Raw genomic sequence first — 18,338 nt, forward strand, 5'->3', positions numbered from 1 at the left:
CATCTTTTTTCTTGTCAGAGTCAAGGTAGACAAAGTTCTTTTCTAAGTCTTTCCCTATTTCCAGGGTTTTGTACTGATTGCTGAGAAAAGGTGGGGGCAGAGCTGCAATCTGCAAACCTTTTTTTTATGGCTTCAGTAGGGTTTTTCCCATTTCCCTGCAAGTACGTTTAGCCATTCTAACCACATTTACATGCAGCCATCCCTCCTTCATGCCAGGATCAGATTGTGATAACCTGTAAAAATCTAGTGCAGTAGAAGCACATACTCTCTGAGTCCTGTAAGCGACCCTGAACCACACAACCATGAGTCCCATAGCCTTTCCTCAGCAAAAGTATGGCAATTTGCCCCTTCATTATTTGCTCCTCTGTACTCACAAAGCAGGGTAGCATGATCTGAGCATCTTTTCCAGACAGTCAAGATGTCTGGACTTTTTATAAGCTCACATCCAGAGGAGTGAGCAACACTAGACAATTAACTTTCCCCCTTTGGCTGAGTTTCTTCCCCTGTGAGATGGCAGATAGTAAAATATATCTGGATGGAGAAGGAAAAGAAAAAAATCTAAGTTCAGAGATAAATTGTGTTGAATTTGAGCTGTCAGGTATCTAAGTAGTGATAGCCATGAGAAATACTGTTTGGTTACTGCTGTCATTCCTGCTTTTATCTTCCTCATACATGTTTATATCTTTTTCCATCTTTTTTTTTTTAACACATTATTCCATTTTGTAATCCTTTTTTCCCCTTTAAGTTGGTTTAATTATGAAAGAAAATGTGGAATATAAGGTGCTGTATGTAAATCCTGGGAATTATTCATTCCATCTCAATTGGCCTTTATTTTCAGCAGGGCTCCAATCACCATTACCATTCTCTTTCGCAAGTAATTTAATGGTTGAGTTCTTTTTCATAAGGGTCTTCATTGCTGAGTAAGTTCTTCAATTAATTCCCTATTGCCCTACTAGTTCAGCTATATTTGCAATGTAAACACATAGGTTTATTTGCATCATTTAATAGTGGAATAGGTGTATAGAGCTTGTGTGGGGGGTGTTATTTGACTTTTTTAAGCAGCTTTTTTCTGCAGTCACAAGGAGAAGAAAATTGCATGTGAGACACTGCTCTGGACCCAGTGGGGAAGAAGAGTAATTTCCAGTCCTATCTTTTAGTACTGAATTTAGCAGAGAGGAATTTAAGCACATGATGTAAAGCAACTGTGTAAAATGTAATGTCATTTGCTGCACAGAGAATTAGTTCAAAATCCAAGCCTACAGTCCATCAGCCTGGCAAGTGCAGAGGAATTTTTCATGATCCCTGAGCTGGAGGAGACAATTATCTCTCAAAGTCCTTCCAGAGCTGCCCCAGCAAAGATACTGTTCCCCTGGCTTGCATCATTCCCCATTGACCCTGATGGTGGGATAGGCTATCAGAGTCATTGCTCAAAAATGGCTCCTTCCAGTTTGTTGGGCCTCTGTTACCCCCTATTATCCCCCTGCCTTGCATACTGGTGTGCAATGAGTCACAGAGACTTTGTCAGAGTATGTGAGATGTTTTCTGTCCTCTCCTTGGAGTTCCCAAATACTCTCTCCCTACACTCACCCTTCTATGAGCCTGCCCTTCATGTCATGGCTCTATGCCAAGACTTTAAGACAACCTTTCAGCACTGAGGTACGGTACTCCCCCATATGACTGGGGAAAAGAAATTCCAGTCAGTGCCAGGGGGGAAAACAGACTCTTCTGTGATCTATCCATTATAGTGAGATGAAGTATAACCTTTAGACATATCACAGTTGCTCTATAAAGAAATGAGCTTTGTTCATTTTGCTAAAAAAATCTTACTCCATAAATTGCAGTCCCTTTTGAAATACATACACATACACTAAAAAACATTTTCTAAATGTCATGACAGTGCTGCTTCTCTTGAAAGATGATGTATATATCTCACTCTGTAAAGGAAAGAGTGGGGAGGAAGCTGACAACTCACTACTCTTGAACAAAAAAAGAACTCAACATTACTTGAATATGTGAGTTATATTTGAAATAAAATAGAATAGTTCACATCGTATGGCATCACCCTCAAGTCAAAGTGAAGAGACACAAGATTCCTGAACTTGACTGAAAAATAAAAACCTGTGATGTTTTTATGAGCAGCTTCTCAGAGCCTGCACAGGCTATTGACATTCCAAGTTTGGAAAAGGGCTGGACCAGGGAATATTGGAGAGCATTAGCTCCAGCTTAGACTTCACCATGGTGTAGATTTCTTTCAGAGGAAACAATTTTAAAGTCACATTTGTAATCTTTCCTATATTTCTTCCCCTAAACCCATAATTGGAAGTTCATTCTATGAAATATCAGGCAATGCAGCAGCACTGATTTTATTTGGCGTGACTTTCCCATATCATGAGACAATCCACAGACAGCTCCACATTTACATAAATGAATGAGGTTCATATAAATGGCCTTATATAAAATGGAAAGAGACTCCATCTTGTAAGCATGTAAAACACATGGTTCAACCCTGGAGAAGGAGATGAATGCAGTCACTTTGATTATTATCTCTTTTTGTTGGCCAGTTCCAAAGCAAAGAGATTTGTGAACATGCATTCAGTTCAGCTGTGAGGCAAAAACCCTATATTACTATGTCTATGTAATAAGCGAATATTTTTGTGACCCCAGTCATTTTTCCAAGCAAGCCATAGCGTGAAAGTGTGAAATGCTGCTTTTTTTCACCTATGAAGCTCCTGTGGTGAAGTTGTATTCCCCATAATACAAATATTTGAAGTTGCTGCAAGTGAGAGTGCCTTTATGCTGTGCTTCAATACTGCATTTTTACTACTGATTACAAGTTACTTCCCAGAGATAATTTTAATGGAGCATTCCCTTTTGAATGGATTGTAAAATTATTTTGCTCACCCTCCCAATGCAGGACACCTTCCACGTCCATATCGCACTGAAGAGCATGCAATTATGAAAGATGTAAAAGTCTAAATAGGATCTCTGAGAGCAAGTATTTTGATGGATGTCTCCTGCCCCTTTCCTAAACCTCTAAGCATACTTATCCAAGTATGTTATTCCAAGACAGTTGCTCAGCAAAGCCCCCATGAAGTTGAGAGTTTTCAAACTGATTGCAGCTGACATATGAGTTCCCATACCATTGAGACAATCATTTCATTTGAATTTCCTTTCCAAATGGCCTGAAGTGCTCCCATTAGCCACCTAGAAAGCTAAAATAGGTCTTAGTCTTCGATTTTGAGATTTCTTATTTTATGTACACACACATGCACACCCCATTTTAAAAAAATCATGAATTTTGAAGTGAGTTCCTCTGCAAGAAATCAGCTCACATGTGGTAATAATCTCTGTCATGCACACCTGTTTAGGCTAGGACTTCCTCCATTTAGGTTCCTGCCTTGCGAGTAGACTGATACATTTTTTTGCCCAGCATCTCTGTTTTATTCTTGGACCTGACACATCTCTGTGGTATTTGATTGCCTAAATGTTATTTCCCCATCACTGGACAGAGGCCAGATTGCTATTCCCCTCTGAGTGAATAAGATTTCATGAAAAATCCATATTACAACAGGAGCTAATTAGGAAAATCTGTCAGACAATAGGAAATACTTTCTATTGAAACAGAAAGCCACATAAGAGGCAGCCATTTTCATTTTTGAACTTTCAGTTTCTCAAAAAAAAAGAAAAATTCTCTTTGGCTTTATGTCTTGGGATCATTTTTGGAATTACAAAGGACAGAAGACTGTCAAAGATAAAAGTCCATGGGTTTAATTATATGTATTTCCAATGATATCACAAAGGGCAAAATGTCATAATTCTATTGCATATCGTTTCTACAATGAAAAATAAAGACTATATATTTATCTGGGTGCCTTATTGTCTCTGTGCTTTGATATCTTCGTTCTGGTTTGGCTGCTGTTGAAAAATCATGGTTTTTTTTTTATTTGGGGACTGTCTCTATCACACTAAAGCTCAAGAAATGGTACACTTTCCTGATATTTTTACAGCTAGGGTGCAGGTAGTTACTGTCTGTCACATAGCTTCATTGTGGGAACTATCTCCATTATTTTTCAATGGTCTTGAGAGTCTGGAGAGGTCCCAGTTGACAGGAAGCTGGCAAATGTCACCCCAATTTTCAAGAAGGGTAAGAAAGAAGATCCTGGTAATAGCAGGACTGTACGTCAATACTTCAGTGCCTGGCAAAATTATGGAGAAGGTTATTCTGGGAGGTCTTGAAAAACACTTGAGAGATGGCACAGATATTGGTCACGGTCAGCATGGGACATGACGACAGGAAAGTCCTGTTAATTTCCTTTATAACAAAGTCATCCATCTAATTGACCATAGGGAGCCAGTAAATGGGTGGGTTTGGATTGTAGCAAAGTATTTGATATTGCCTCTGACAGTATCCTTCTGGATACTGTGAGATACCTATCCTGCAATACGGCTAGACAAGTCCATTAGTACCTGGGGTGAGCAACTGGCTGATGGGTTGTGCGTAAAGGGTTATAACAAATGCAGTTACATCAGGCTGGCACCCAGTCACCCCTGGAGGTCCACAGGTCTTGATTTTAGGGACAGTTCTCGTCAATATTTTGACAAACGATCTGAATGCAGGAACTAAGTTTATATCAAGTTTGCTGATGATACTAAACTAGGAGGAGCTGTGGACACCCTTGACTGTAGAGAGGCCTTACAGTCACTAGAGAGCAGGATAAGCACCAACTGTATGAACTGTATGACATACCATCCATATTGGAGGCATGTCAGGAGATTTTATTTCACATTTGTTTTCATTTGCTCCCATGGACTGAACTGCTAGTGTCTCAGGGTGTTAAGTATGCTGTTGGGATACATCTTCCCATCCAAATTATCTGAAATTACTCAGAGAGCACTCATTAATGTAAACTGAAGCACAGGAGTGGAGACAACTGTGATATTTGCTGCCAAAGAGCCCATCTGATCTGACCAAAAAACTAGTAAACGTGGACCCAAGGGAGAGTGGGATCTCTCAAAGCAACATTTCCTGTGGTGTTCTTATCCTCTCATTTTACTCCATGAATTTAGGAGGTTTAGCATTAAAGAGCAATTTGAAAAAAAGCTGGGATGATGAATTACATGATACATATACTTCCAAGAAGCATATCAAACACTAAACACTGAGGCTGGCTGGCAGGTGGTTTTGCTCTGTCGATTTTTAATTTGTGCCATGAATAACACTGAAGGATAAATAACGATGAATTGGAGAATATGTACAACATGGTCCATCATCCCTTTTTGTTTCTAATTTTGCACTCTAAGTTTGCTGCTTGGCTCTTTATTTTCTTTTAATTCCCCTAGCAACCATAATGTTGTCCTGGTTACAATGATACTCATGCTTAGTACTATACTGTAGGAATTTTCAGGCATAAGTAGCTATCACATCGCTGCAGTGGGGTGGTGGAAAGAAGATGTAGCGGTAGATAGTTCAGCAGCTGTCTTCTGCTCATGAGCTTGTTACATCTGGAGTTAAAGCAAAGCTTTGTGTAACAACCTCAGATTCACCATCCCTTGGTTTTGTCACACTATTTTCAACTGTGACAGCTTTTAAATGTTATATGTCTGTTGCTAAGGGAAATTTTTCCTGCTGCTTTTTTCCTTTTAACATATTATAAGCCCATCTCAGACACTGTATTGCTTCAAGGAGTGAGATGGTGTATGATAAGACAGAAAAACAAAGCTGCTATTTTTAAGCTCTCAGCTTAGAGCAAGTAGCCTCCTTGAACAAGATTATCCTCTCCTGTGATCTTTAAAAAATACATTTATAGCGAAATGACTACGTTTTACATTTTAAGTAGTTTCATCACGTTTCTCCTATTATCATCTGATCCTCTAGAAGATATTTATTTCACATAAGTTGCTGAGATTTCCCACTACCTTCAATTTTTGCAGAGTACCAAGAGGAAGATTGCAGTTTCTATTTTCAAAGCCGTGGGTCATAGTGCTAGGTTTGCTAAATAGTCAGCCTTGAAATTGGTACATTGGCTTCTAGAAAGTCATTATTAGTACAAACTGCTTCTGCAAAAAACACTTGTATCTCTTTCCTTTCCCTCTCCTGATCACCTGCAGTGTGGAAAAAACCCTTCGCTTACTGTGCTTTTAAGTCATACTTTTCCCTCAAACAAATGAAACAATATATTCCCTTATGGATATCTGTCTTTGTGCCTCATGAGATAGTGTCTATCACGATGGCGTTGCTGCAGGATAATGAAGTCACAGGGCAAAACACCACAAACTTTGTGGAGTTTATGTGTTTAATTCTGTTTTCAGTACAGAAGGTAGATTTGTAGGAACATAAAAAGATTCATTTTATCACTTCTTGTCATGTAATGAGAAAAAAGCCATAGGTATCCCAGAGTACTCTTTACCCATTTGTATTCATGGTAACATGTGAAACCTTATTATAAGAAAATGGTAAATGGTATTCTGAAAAGCTTGTGTTTTCCACCTGTATTAGAACCAGTCTTTTCTAGATTGTATGTCTAAAAATACAGTCACTACATCCCATACTTTTTTTAAACTCTCTGTTATATCTCAGCATCAATAAAACATCTAATGCAAAGTTGTTCTCTAGATTTACAAGTGGATGGGAATGCAGCAAGTTCTAATCTTTGCCCACAATTCCTGGCTTCTACAGGAAATAATATAACTGTGGTCCTGCTTCAACACCAGCTTTCCTTATTATGTAGTTCATCTCAGAGCACCATTGTGAACTTGAAGAGAAAAAAATAAGAGGTTCAAACATTGAAAAAAAAAAAAAACATAGGAAAATAACATGCTTCTCTAAGAATGAAAAGTACTGCATCCTACTCGTGTTCTGCCATGGTCTTTATCATGTGCCCTGGGGTTGCTCAACACACGTCTTACAAACAAGGGCACTTGGACACACATCACCTCAGAAGAAACTACCTAAGTAGTTAATGAGGTCCGTGAGTAAGGAATTCCTTTATGGTTCTCCACTCACTAAATTATATCTTGAAGCACATTTGTTTACCTGTGCCTGACGATATGACATTACAGGTGATCAGGGAGATACCAAGCTGCTTAAGAAAAGCATGCCTGGATTATTTTTTTTTCACTCTGATCTTCTGCAGCAGTAATTTCGATATAATGACAGCCACTCAGAATTTTGAAAGCCCTTAATCTTATGGTAAAGGTGAGTCTCTGGCAAGTCAAGTTTCTTTGAATGTTGGCTCACCATGAATGACAAGGTTATAAAACCCACTATTGTTGATGTATTAGTCATGTTCTTGAAAAACAACTGATGATGTATATATTAATGGCTTAGCTACTAAGTAAACCTTTTGTATTATTAAAACAGTGGCACATATGTTTATGTATTACTGTAACAGTCAATAAAGTCACAGAATATAGAATGAAAGAAGAAAATTACAAGGCTGTATCATAAGGTTTTATTTATGTATTGTCTCTGTCTTTAAAAAAAAAAACTGTGTCCTGTGAGATCTACACTTTTGTCAGAAAAAAAATAGAAAGCTGCCTTTAAAGATATGACAAATAGAACTATAAAGTACTTAAAATGGAATACCTGAAGCACAGTGACATTTCTTTAGTTCGGTTTTTGTTGGTTTTGTTTTTTTTTTTCTTTTTCTCTCTCCAGAGAATATTTCCAAAAGGACAAAATTACTTTTTCTCTTATATGAATGCATCTGTGATTCTGCTTGCATAGAATCGCAGAATCCTAGAATGGTTTGGGTTGGAAGGGACCTTAAAGATCATCCAGTTCCAGCCCCCCTGCCCTGGGCAGGGACACTTCCTCCTAGACCAGGTTGCTCCAAGCCCCATCCAACCTGGCCTTAAACACTGGCAGGGATGGGGCATCCACAGCTTCTCTGAGCACCCTGTGCCAGTGCCTCATCATCCTCATAGTAAAGAACTTTTTCCTAATGCCTAATCTAAATCTCTCCTCTGTCATTTTCAAGAGCTAATGAACAGACTCAAGTATAGATAATCACTCTATGGCTTTCTACAACATTTTTAGTAAGTCTTCTGCTTAAAAAATAAAACAAAACAAAACAAAAAAAAAATAAAGTACCAAGCCAGAAAAACCCACAGTAAAAAAACATAATTAAGATCTGGGTCAGACCATTTTTCATTGCAACATTTACATGTGGGAAGTTTTGACCTGAATGCCCTCATTACAATTTTTCAAGAGAACTCTTTTTGAGTGCCCATGGTTACTAGATGTCTTCATACTTAATATGAAAAATTGAGCCATTTTAGGAATAAATTCTCTTATTGGTATTAAACAGTGTCATGTTCCATGGAAAGTCTTACTGGCTAGACTAGCAAATGGATAGTGGGTGTGAAATAACTCGTTTATGTGTCCTATTTTCTCTTCAAGAAAATGAGAATTTGTATAACTTCCTGAGATCTTTCACTTTTATAAATTTCAGAGACATATACGAAGGGAGTGGAAATAGCAGCATGTAGCCCACCACAGGGGACATCTTGAATGATGGCTGAAAAACAAAGTAATTTGATGTACCAGCCAATTAATCTATTGTGTAGTGAAGGAGAACATATTATAATAGACTTTCTGCATAATTTTAAAGGATGAAAAGCACATAATTATGACTGATAATCTTATTTCAGTTACACTGTTTCTATATGGTTAATACAAAAGATTGCTAACAAAAAGTTTGTCATAGAGAATCTAGCTGAAGGAAGATGGATCAAATAGGTGGTTTGTTGAACTTGCATAACAAAAGCATTCCGCCTTGTCAGCAACTTGTTTGCAGTTTCTGAGACTTAATATTTGAGGTGCCAATGATGAATTTTTGTAGACTCCTGAGCTGTTGTACATTCAGCTTTAAAAATCAAGTTCACATTTCATCTTCTCTGGATCTTAAGGAAACCCTGTTCTAGTAAATTGCTTCTTCTGTCAATATTAAACTTTCACTTTTGTCCTCTAGTGAAATTTGAAATACTTTGTCAGATTGACATGAAGCTCATTCTGAAGAGTCAGCAATCTGAGTTCTCATAATTAGGGTCCAACCAGATGAAACATGACAATGAAACATATTTATTTACATGATGGAAAGATGCTCCCATTTTTTTTTTTTCTTTAAGCTTCCTTTGGGATGATGCTGGAAGGATTAAAAATGCCTTGGACACAAGAAAAATGTAGCAACAGATACTAGCACCATGGATTGATTGGCTGTAACAGCTGATGGTATTGCTTGTCATCTGTTGTTCAAGCTGTCCCCTAGGAAAAGATGCATGGTTATTGCTGTTTCTTGAACGCTCAAAAATAGGTGCAACACCTCAGCAACCTCTACAAGGTTTTATTTTTCAGAAATACAAGAATACTTTGGAAGGCAGAATGAACAAATCATCTGTAGAGAATTTCTAAACTATTTAATTTTCTGAGGAGGACAGAAATGGGTTGGAGGAGGAGAATTTTACTTGCTTTTATCATCTATTTAGAATTATTTGAAGTCTTTTAGACTTAGAGGGCACTATCTTTTAGACATAGTGGGAAAGGAGGTAAAAACTAAGAGAGGACAAGGGAAGGTACAGATGTCCAGAGGCAGGGGAAAAAAAAAAAAAAAAAAAAAAAAATCTAGCTTACTACTTTCTGTGAAGGAAACTTTGCCATAAGTCAGGCTCTATTTTCTTAAAAGGGAGGATAATATTCTGGATCTGTTCAAGTTAATAACATCAATTCCAAAGGGACCAGGCGCTGAGGTGGATCTCCTTCCATTAGTTTACAAATTATTTTGAATCTGATCATCATTATTCATATTCTAATATTTCTGACCTTTACCTGTTTCTAGTGAATATAGTTTAGCTGCTGAGGTGGTACTGGAGTTCAGAGTTTAGCTGATGGTGTACTTTTAGCATTTTAGCCTGAAAGAAAACCTCTTTCATGACATGACCAGTGTATATAAGAAAGCATATACTTGATTTCTAGAACTTTGCACTGTTCATCAAGTCATTAATTTATGGAGTAAAGTCTTGCTTGATTCACACTTATCTGTTGATAACTACATTGGATTAGGTTTACCTGAATTAATTTCTAGAAGTGTTATCCTGGTTGGTTTATACCTCATATGACTGTTAAAAAATTCTGTACTGCAGAGAAAAATACCACCAGATGATAGTATGTTTTATGTTTGTTTCTCTTTCTGCAATTTCATATCTGAAAATATGTACATACAACACTGTTGCAGTATCCTGAAAAATCAGCAATCTGAAAATCAGGTTACAGGATTTCCTTCTGCATCCACTAGCTTGCAATCATGTCCACTCCGCCGGCTTTTCTTCATAAAGCGTTTCAGGTCTAGGGCCAGTCAATGTACCTTCAGGAAGTAATTTTGTTTAGTGCATAGGAAGAAGTAGAGTCTGACTCATTCTTGCAAAGCTGTTGTAGGATGAATAGCAGTAAATATCACAGAAATTCTTTTAAGCATTATGTTCTAGTTTATCTGAAAAAAAAATTACTACAAAAATTACATATACTTAACTGAAATTTCTGAGTCATACCTGCTGAAATAAGTTTCCATTGTTATCTACCACTATTAGCTCTCACTCTATGTTCTTCCAATTTTCCTCTGGGTAGGAGTAGATTGTTTCACAGGTATTTACTAAATGGGGTGGAAAACTGGCAGCCTTTTTAAGTTAGCTAAGTAAATATCTCCTAGGGGTATCTCTGTTGATTGCCCTGAATGCTTTTCTTGCCTGTGTGAAGCTACTATAGAACAAGAAATACTAAGAAACTGCATGAAAAAGGAAGACTTTTCCCCTTTTGACAGGACACTCCAGAGGTCAGTAATTTATTATTTATCTATGATTTTTTAATATAAATATGTTATTTATTCATTACTTTTATCTACCCTCCAATAGACAAAAAATACATCAGTAAGGTCACTTATTATGAAATTTTATGTTTCTATGAAATGACAAAAGAAAAACTGAAGGATAAAAATTTCATTGTTTGAATAGCTGAATTTTCTGCCTTAGTCATTGTAATAGCTTATTTAAATGACAAATTTTATTCTTTCACTGATTTTAAAAAATAGAAACCTAGAAAGAATTAAAAGGATTTACATAAATTTCAAGTATGACTAACAGGTACTCTTCATAAGTTATTTAAATGATCTCAGTGTGTGTTAAACAAAATTGTGTTGCTTTGTACTCCCAGAGAATCAGCTGCATTTGACATTTTATAAAGGCTTTGTTAGAATCCAGTCAAGCAATTCAACATTCAAATTATAGCTAATGTAAGATTATATGAACTTTTCAAGGATCCTTTTCTCCTAACAAAGTTCACAACATTGAAGTGCTTCTGGAGTTTTATTTGGTTTTTGAAGTGAAAATTTATCCCTGGAGACACATACACAATCATTAAAATGTCTGAGATAGCCCTCCCACGATAGGCCTCCCCAGACATTCCTCCCGCCACTTCCTCTGGCTGCTGTATAGCAAAACTGATGGGATGAAGAAAGCATTTACTTATGCTTTTCATATGCTGAGCCATCTAGCATTTCTACATGCGTTTATGAAGGCTGCATTAATCTAGAATGCCTACCTACAGTACTGTGCATGCACACACATACAAATAGCAAGTTGCAAGTGAAAATCACTTAAATTCTTAGTAAGTACAAAACTGCTTCTTATTACACTAAGGTATTCTGCCATCATATACAATCAATCTGAATAAACTGTGCTCTGAACTCAATCCTTCACTGACTCCTGTCTTCACTTTAATTCTGTGAAGGGCAGAGAATTTAATAGCAGCTTCTCTTAATCACCAGAGTAATTTCACCTTGGAATAAGGAAAAGCTGTGGTGAGAGGCTTTTCCCACTTTCTTTGGTAAGCAGAACATATTCTTTGAATCTAAATGATTGACTAAATGCCCATCACTCTTTATAGTGCTTCTTTAGATGGACTTTCAATCAATACAGCAACATCCTTTTCACCCATACTGTCACAAAAACATGGCATCTGTTTCTAAATGTAAACCTGAACAATGAGCTCTCTGAGCAGGGGAAATAAAAAGGCTTCTAGAAGAATAATTTGGGATTGAAACCTGGTAAAGAAAGAGAATAGCACAACCAGGCTCTAGGCAGACTATAGTTCATGCCTATTCTAGCATTGTGTATTTGCTTTGACAGAATTCCCAGTCAATTACCAAACAGTTAAGATAGTAACACAGAGGAAAATATTCTGTGGAGCCTCACAGAATTGAGCCTCACAGTTGAGGTACCACCTCAACTTAGTTGTCTCCTACAAGAGAGAAGACTTGGACCAGGGCCGGTGTGGAACAGCTCCTTCCATCTGATGCTCTGTGGAAATGGGAAAACTCATCTGGCTTTTATTCAGCCCCTCTGAGATAATCCTTAACTGCTGTCTGCCACCTAGGATAATTTTCTGATGCTGAAAAACACATATTTCTGCTCCTTTTCCTTTCCTTTCTTCCCCACCTCTCTACCTGTATGTATAACATTGCTCAGCAGTTTAAATGCTCTCTAGGCAGAAGTGGGGTTTTATTTTGGCTGGCTGGGATCTGAGAAAGGGTGTTTGAAAATACAGAGAAAACATGACTGAAAAGAAAACTCAGTCCAACACCTGTGTGATGCAATGAAAGGAGCCTAGGAAGTCAGCTTTTAGCTCATAATCTCAGCTGCAGATTTGCATCTGGAACTGTTGCTGGTAGGTTGACTTTCCCTTGAAATGGAAGGACTTCATATGTTCTTCTAAACTGGCCAGGAGAGTGCTAGGAACATGCCACCCCAATGCCTTTTTTTTTCTGAAGTAGCCTGCAGTATCCCAGATTTTGGACAAATGAGTCCTAATGTAACAGTACAAAGGCATCTTAGCTGTCCTCTATACAGTGTTGAATGACTTTAGTTTTAGCACTTGAAAAAAGAAGAAGGATGCTATTCTCCAGAAAAGTCAAAGCCTCTAGGATGTATGCATTCTGAATTCTTTCCTGTTTAGAACAGGTAATTCCTTTCCTACATAAACTCTTTTTACATACCATTTCTTAATGAACAATGTTGGCTTTGCTCACCATCAGTTCTAGCAACAAAATGAAAAAAGCTACATAGTCAGAAAGTGTAGACTTGCATTAATTGTGCTCTGTAAGAGTGCTTATATTAAGAGACAGGCAACAAGCTCTCTCATGCTTTTCTAATTAGGCTACTGCTAGTAACAGTGTTAGAGAAGACACAGCTCTGCTGTTTTCTGCTGTTGAGCCAGGAGCAGTTCTGTTCAGGGAAAGCCCAACTTTCAGCCTCTTTCCCAACCCTGCTATTAAAGTCTCTTCCTGCAGCCTGAAGTATTTTAACAGCTACAGCCAGAAAATATTCAGTTGTCCCCATCCTGCTGAACTGTTTTGCATATTTACAATTTTTAGTTCTTTTCTCAGCTTGCAACAGAGGGTGATTTAATTTTATAATGTGATACCAAGCTTAAATTATAAATAATAAGTATAGCTTCATAAACACAACATAGTGATATTTAATGTATTCAAACCCACCCTGCAAGTCTAAAAACAATGATCAGTGATTAGAAAATAAGCTTAGCATGATTTTATTTAGGGAACATAGTTAATGAATCTGTTTTTCAGTGAATAATTGCAGTAATCATCTAAAATAATAGTAGAAGTGCACAGTAAATAGGTCAGATCAAGTAAAATTTAAAATGTTTATTCCCAGATGTCTTTTAACTAATTTCTGTCTCTGTATGGCATTTTCTTGTTGGCTTCTCTTTTCTTTTCTGCATGTTTCTGTCTGGAATTCTAGCACAGGTTCATGATAACCTCTATGGGCAATTACTTTGCTCTATTGGTAATAGAGCAAACAGTCAGTTTGCAGGGTTTTGTTTTCTTAGTGCCTTGCAGTATAGGAATGGCTACCAAAAAAAAAGTGACCGTTTGTAAGATTCTTTATGAAGGTGGCTGACTCTTCCACTCTACATCTTCAACAAAATTGTAAAATAATGTGCTTGTATTACGTGTTGTCATAAAATTCATTCACCTACAATTTACCCACAGTAGGAATTTAGAAGCTGTAAAATGAACTGCCATATGTGCCATAAGCCACTGCCAGGCACTGATGCCAGTCTGATGAGTGCATAAGATTACTTTGAGACACTTGTACACTGAAGCATATTCACTAACTCTTCAGACAGGCATTCTGTGGACCTCTACTTCAAACAAACAAAATAAAGCCAGAAAAATGAGAGATTTCCCTGAAGCGGACACTTTCTTTCCTTCCAAGAAAGGAAATCAGCATTTGGTAGTACTGGCTGATCTTAAATCAGCCAAGGAATTTAAAACATGCCAAGTAATGCTGGCCAACTTGGGTTTTATACTCATAAGCCTTGAAAAATGACAAAACCAGAATTTAATCTGCATATTGGTGACCTTTAGTTTAAGTCAATTATCTGGATTGAATCTTTGCAAGTTGCAAGAGGGTATCACACGCTTGTGCCTATTTGTAAGAGCTTTCTTTTTTCATTCTTCAAGATGTGCCACAAATTATTATTTGAGCTTTGTGGATCTTGCTGCCATGAGCCTTGGTTACAATGACTGCTCCTATACTTTGCTACTGACTTACATGTTTCATCTGCTGCTTAGGTTTTCACAATTTTTCAAGCTTGTCCACAATATGTAATGAGGCAAAAGTGCAGAGATCCTCAAATTAGCATCTACCCAAGCTAGTCATTCCACAAGGCACTGTCCTCTGATCAAGAAACAGCACTACTAAGAAGCAGAGCTTGTTAGTGTAGACCCAGACCTAACCCATGGCAGCAGTACTCTGGGACAGGTGCTCAGGACACACCAGATCAAAACCAAAAAGGACGTCAAGGACCAAAGAGCCACAGTAGCTGTCAATAAATTCTAAACATAAGCATGAGCATGATTTACTTTTTTGGTGCTTTTGTTCATCTCAGTAATGCCTGCTGAGTGTCATGACGAACACCATGGCAGGCAACTGCCTGGGGTGCATGCTGCCTTAATGGGGTCAGTAATCATAACCCAGGGCACTGGCAAATTTTTGTTTCTGTTTGTTTTGCTTATGTATCTATCTATGAGCAGATAAGTATACTAAACTAGGTTAATAACCTCAGGACTTAAACCATCTGTGGGAATGATAGGTAACTAAAAAAATTGTTGTATGCTAATATGTCTTACGTATGTGATTGCTAACCTCATTCATGCATGCTGACACCGACGATGCAACAACCAGATTTTTTGTTTGCTAGTTAAAATCTTCTTTTCAAAAACATTTGTAAACACTTATTCAATTATTTGTAAGCACTAACGGAGGCTGGCTGCTCTGAAGATCAGAGCAGAAAGGTATATTCAGTGGCTGCAACTGCAGCAAACATCTCAACAGCAGCCGCAACAAAGAAAAAGAAATAAAAGAAGTGCCTGGCAACTTAATTGAGGTCCTGCAATACAAAGAAACACTGTACCTGGGATTTCTCAAAGACCCAGATTTGCCTCTCTTTAGAAATACATACTGAGGTACCTTCCGCAAACTTCTCTCTTCCACACTCCCTCCCCAAATCTCTCTGAATCAGGAAAAACTAAAATCTTGGTAACCTGCTAAAAGTAACCTGTTTCAACTGGAGGGAAGGCTTCTACAGAGACAAATGTAATCTCTACAGAGAACTCTCCCCTGGCTGCTAAGGTTTCCTGGTTAATACATATAAAAATGCTTTTAATCTATGTTATAGGCAGCTATAACAGATGAATGGCTTTAACTTACTGAACTAAAAATATCAGCTTTTTTTTTTTTTAATCAAAAAATAAATACTTTCGTTGCAGCTACTACTTTTTACCTCAACTGAAAAGGCTTAGCAAGGCTTATGTTAACTCTATAGCAGATTCACAATACAGAGGACCTGTGGCTGGCCCCACTGAAAATGATGGTTAGTTTCTGTGTCTCTTAGAAAAGGTGTCACATGTCACTCGTTACAGGAACCAGATAACACAATAAATAAATTCCTGGTAGTTTTTTTTTAATATCTCTTATGTTTGAAATGTTAAGCAGGCATAGAAATTTGGCTCAAAATTCAGCCTTCCTTATCTCTAATTAGTCTCACCAAGATCTCACACAGGAGATGAAAGCTGGAGATGTTCCTTAGTTCTTGCAGCTCTTACCAGGTATTTTTTAGCAAATATTGAGTGTTCTCAAACACATTGAACTCAACTAAAAATTGCCACAATTACCAGGCTAAGTGTCATATGAAATACTGCCTGTGACAGCCTTAAAGGCTGACAGCATTACAAGGGAAAGGCACCAGATGGATAACCCCTGGCTGTATCCAGCCCTAAAGTAATACTGCGGCCACTAGCCTGTTTCTGTTTGCAGTATTATGAAAGGTAATCAGGTGTAGCAAGGAAATTATCTTTATTCTGCTTGCTTTTCCAATTGGTGACACTAATTACTTGTCACCATAGCTTAAATTTACAATCGGTTGTGTCATCTGAGACATGTATGTATTCCTAAGTAGCTTGGAACAGATATATCTGCAACTGACCCTTGTTATGTTATTAATTTCTCATTTGGAAATATAGTGCTTTGTCAGCTTGATGTAGATTTTGTTTTTGTTATTGCTCTCAGATGTCTATCCTCCCATTTCATCTGGAATTTAGGCAGCCTTAATAACCAACAGACCTGATGGCATTCTTCTCTTTGCCACTTCTACAGTTTCTCAGTCCCCAGAGGACCAACATTTCAAAGTCCTCATTGTGTAAAACTGAAAGCAAGAGCTAAGAGGCCAGATGATCAGTATGCTTTTACCAGTGGTGATACTGTTTAGTTGCAATTCCTGAGATATCCTTTGCAATACTATATTTTATGAGTAGAGATAGTATGTTCAACTAGAAAAGCCATTTGGCTATTCTCATATAATAGTAGGACTAGGACCTCTTTGGTGTTTTACTTCTTTTGTCACCAGCAAGAAAGATAACAGTAAAATATCACGCATTCTAACCCTGCCGGTTCTTTAATGCCGTGTTCAACTAAGTTCAATGACTATACTCTCTTTGTCTGATTGTTTAGTTTATTGACACGTATCAGTCCCGAGCTAATTGAAGTCACAAATGAAAAGACTGAGTTTTAAGAAAGCACAACTTCCAATTGAAATATTTGGTTTTAATTTTTTGGCAGGGATCACAAGATGGTGCTATTACACATGGCCATGAAGATCAATACTCATCTCTTTTGAGACATTCAAATTCTTCTTTATTGCAAGAAGAAATACTGTGTTACATTACTGTGCATTTGAGATTTTGTTTTTCTCATATGGTCTTTTGTAATCTATCACTTATCTCAGTTCCAGGTCTGGGATATAGTTTCTTAGTAAAATAAGTCTCCCAGAGTCTGTCTCACTGAGTCATTTGAAATGGAAGCAGATATTTAAGGGTATCAAGAGCACAGTCCACAATTAATTTAGGGCATTCTAGTTCAAAAATTGTGCATGAAAAGGTTGGTCTAATGCATATCTTACTAATCATTGCAAGCAACCAATAATCTAAAATTAAAACAATGAAACCACACTGTACAAGGAAATAGATCTGCTATATAATCTGCATAGTGAATCTGGGTTTCATTTTACTACACTGGTTTAATAGCTTATTACAGCAATCCAGCTGGCGTTCCAGGAATAGATTACTTTGCTGCTATGAGTGGGATTTTTTTTGTTCTCACATTTATCAAATATTCTGGCCAGCTGGCAGTCTTTGCATACTTGGCTCTATACTACACCAGTCCCAGTGAGTGCAAATAATCTATAAAACCTTGATGTGGGGACTTAGACGGGTTCTAAGAGGACATCTGTGAAAACATGGGTGAAAACCTTGGAGAATTATGCAGGCACTCGCCAAAGGTGTGTCTGCTGCTTTTCCACATGGCTGTGTATTATGTAACAACACACCATAATGCACTTGCCTTTAGAGAAGTTAAATTGCAAATAAATTCAAAACACATAATTCAACTGCACAAAAATATGATTTTTCAACGTGCGGGACTCCAGTTGAAACCTGCCTCTTTGACAAAGACCCATGTGAAAACCAAATGGGAAAAAAAAAAAAAAAAAGCATGTTTTCCTATTTTTACATTTTTAGTCAGGAACACAGTTCAGAAATTCCTGTTAAAGTCTTAACTGAAATTCAGGCATTCTGCTCTTCCAGTCAAGCAAATATCATCAACTTCTAAGGAGAGTAATAAGTATTACACTCTTAAGAGAAGTTTTGATATAGAGCATATAAAGGCAGTTTTAACAGGAGACATACTATTAAAAAAAAATATCCCCCCAA

The sequence above is a fragment of the Pezoporus flaviventris genome, unplaced genomic scaffold, assembly GCF_033815535.1.
Source record: "Pezoporus flaviventris isolate CSIRO_AGI_PZ_B2104156 unplaced genomic scaffold, CSIRO_AGI_Pfla_v1 ptg000030l, whole genome shotgun sequence".
In the NCBI taxonomy this organism is placed as follows: domain Eukaryota; kingdom Metazoa; phylum Chordata; class Aves; order Psittaciformes; family Psittacidae; genus Pezoporus; species Pezoporus flaviventris.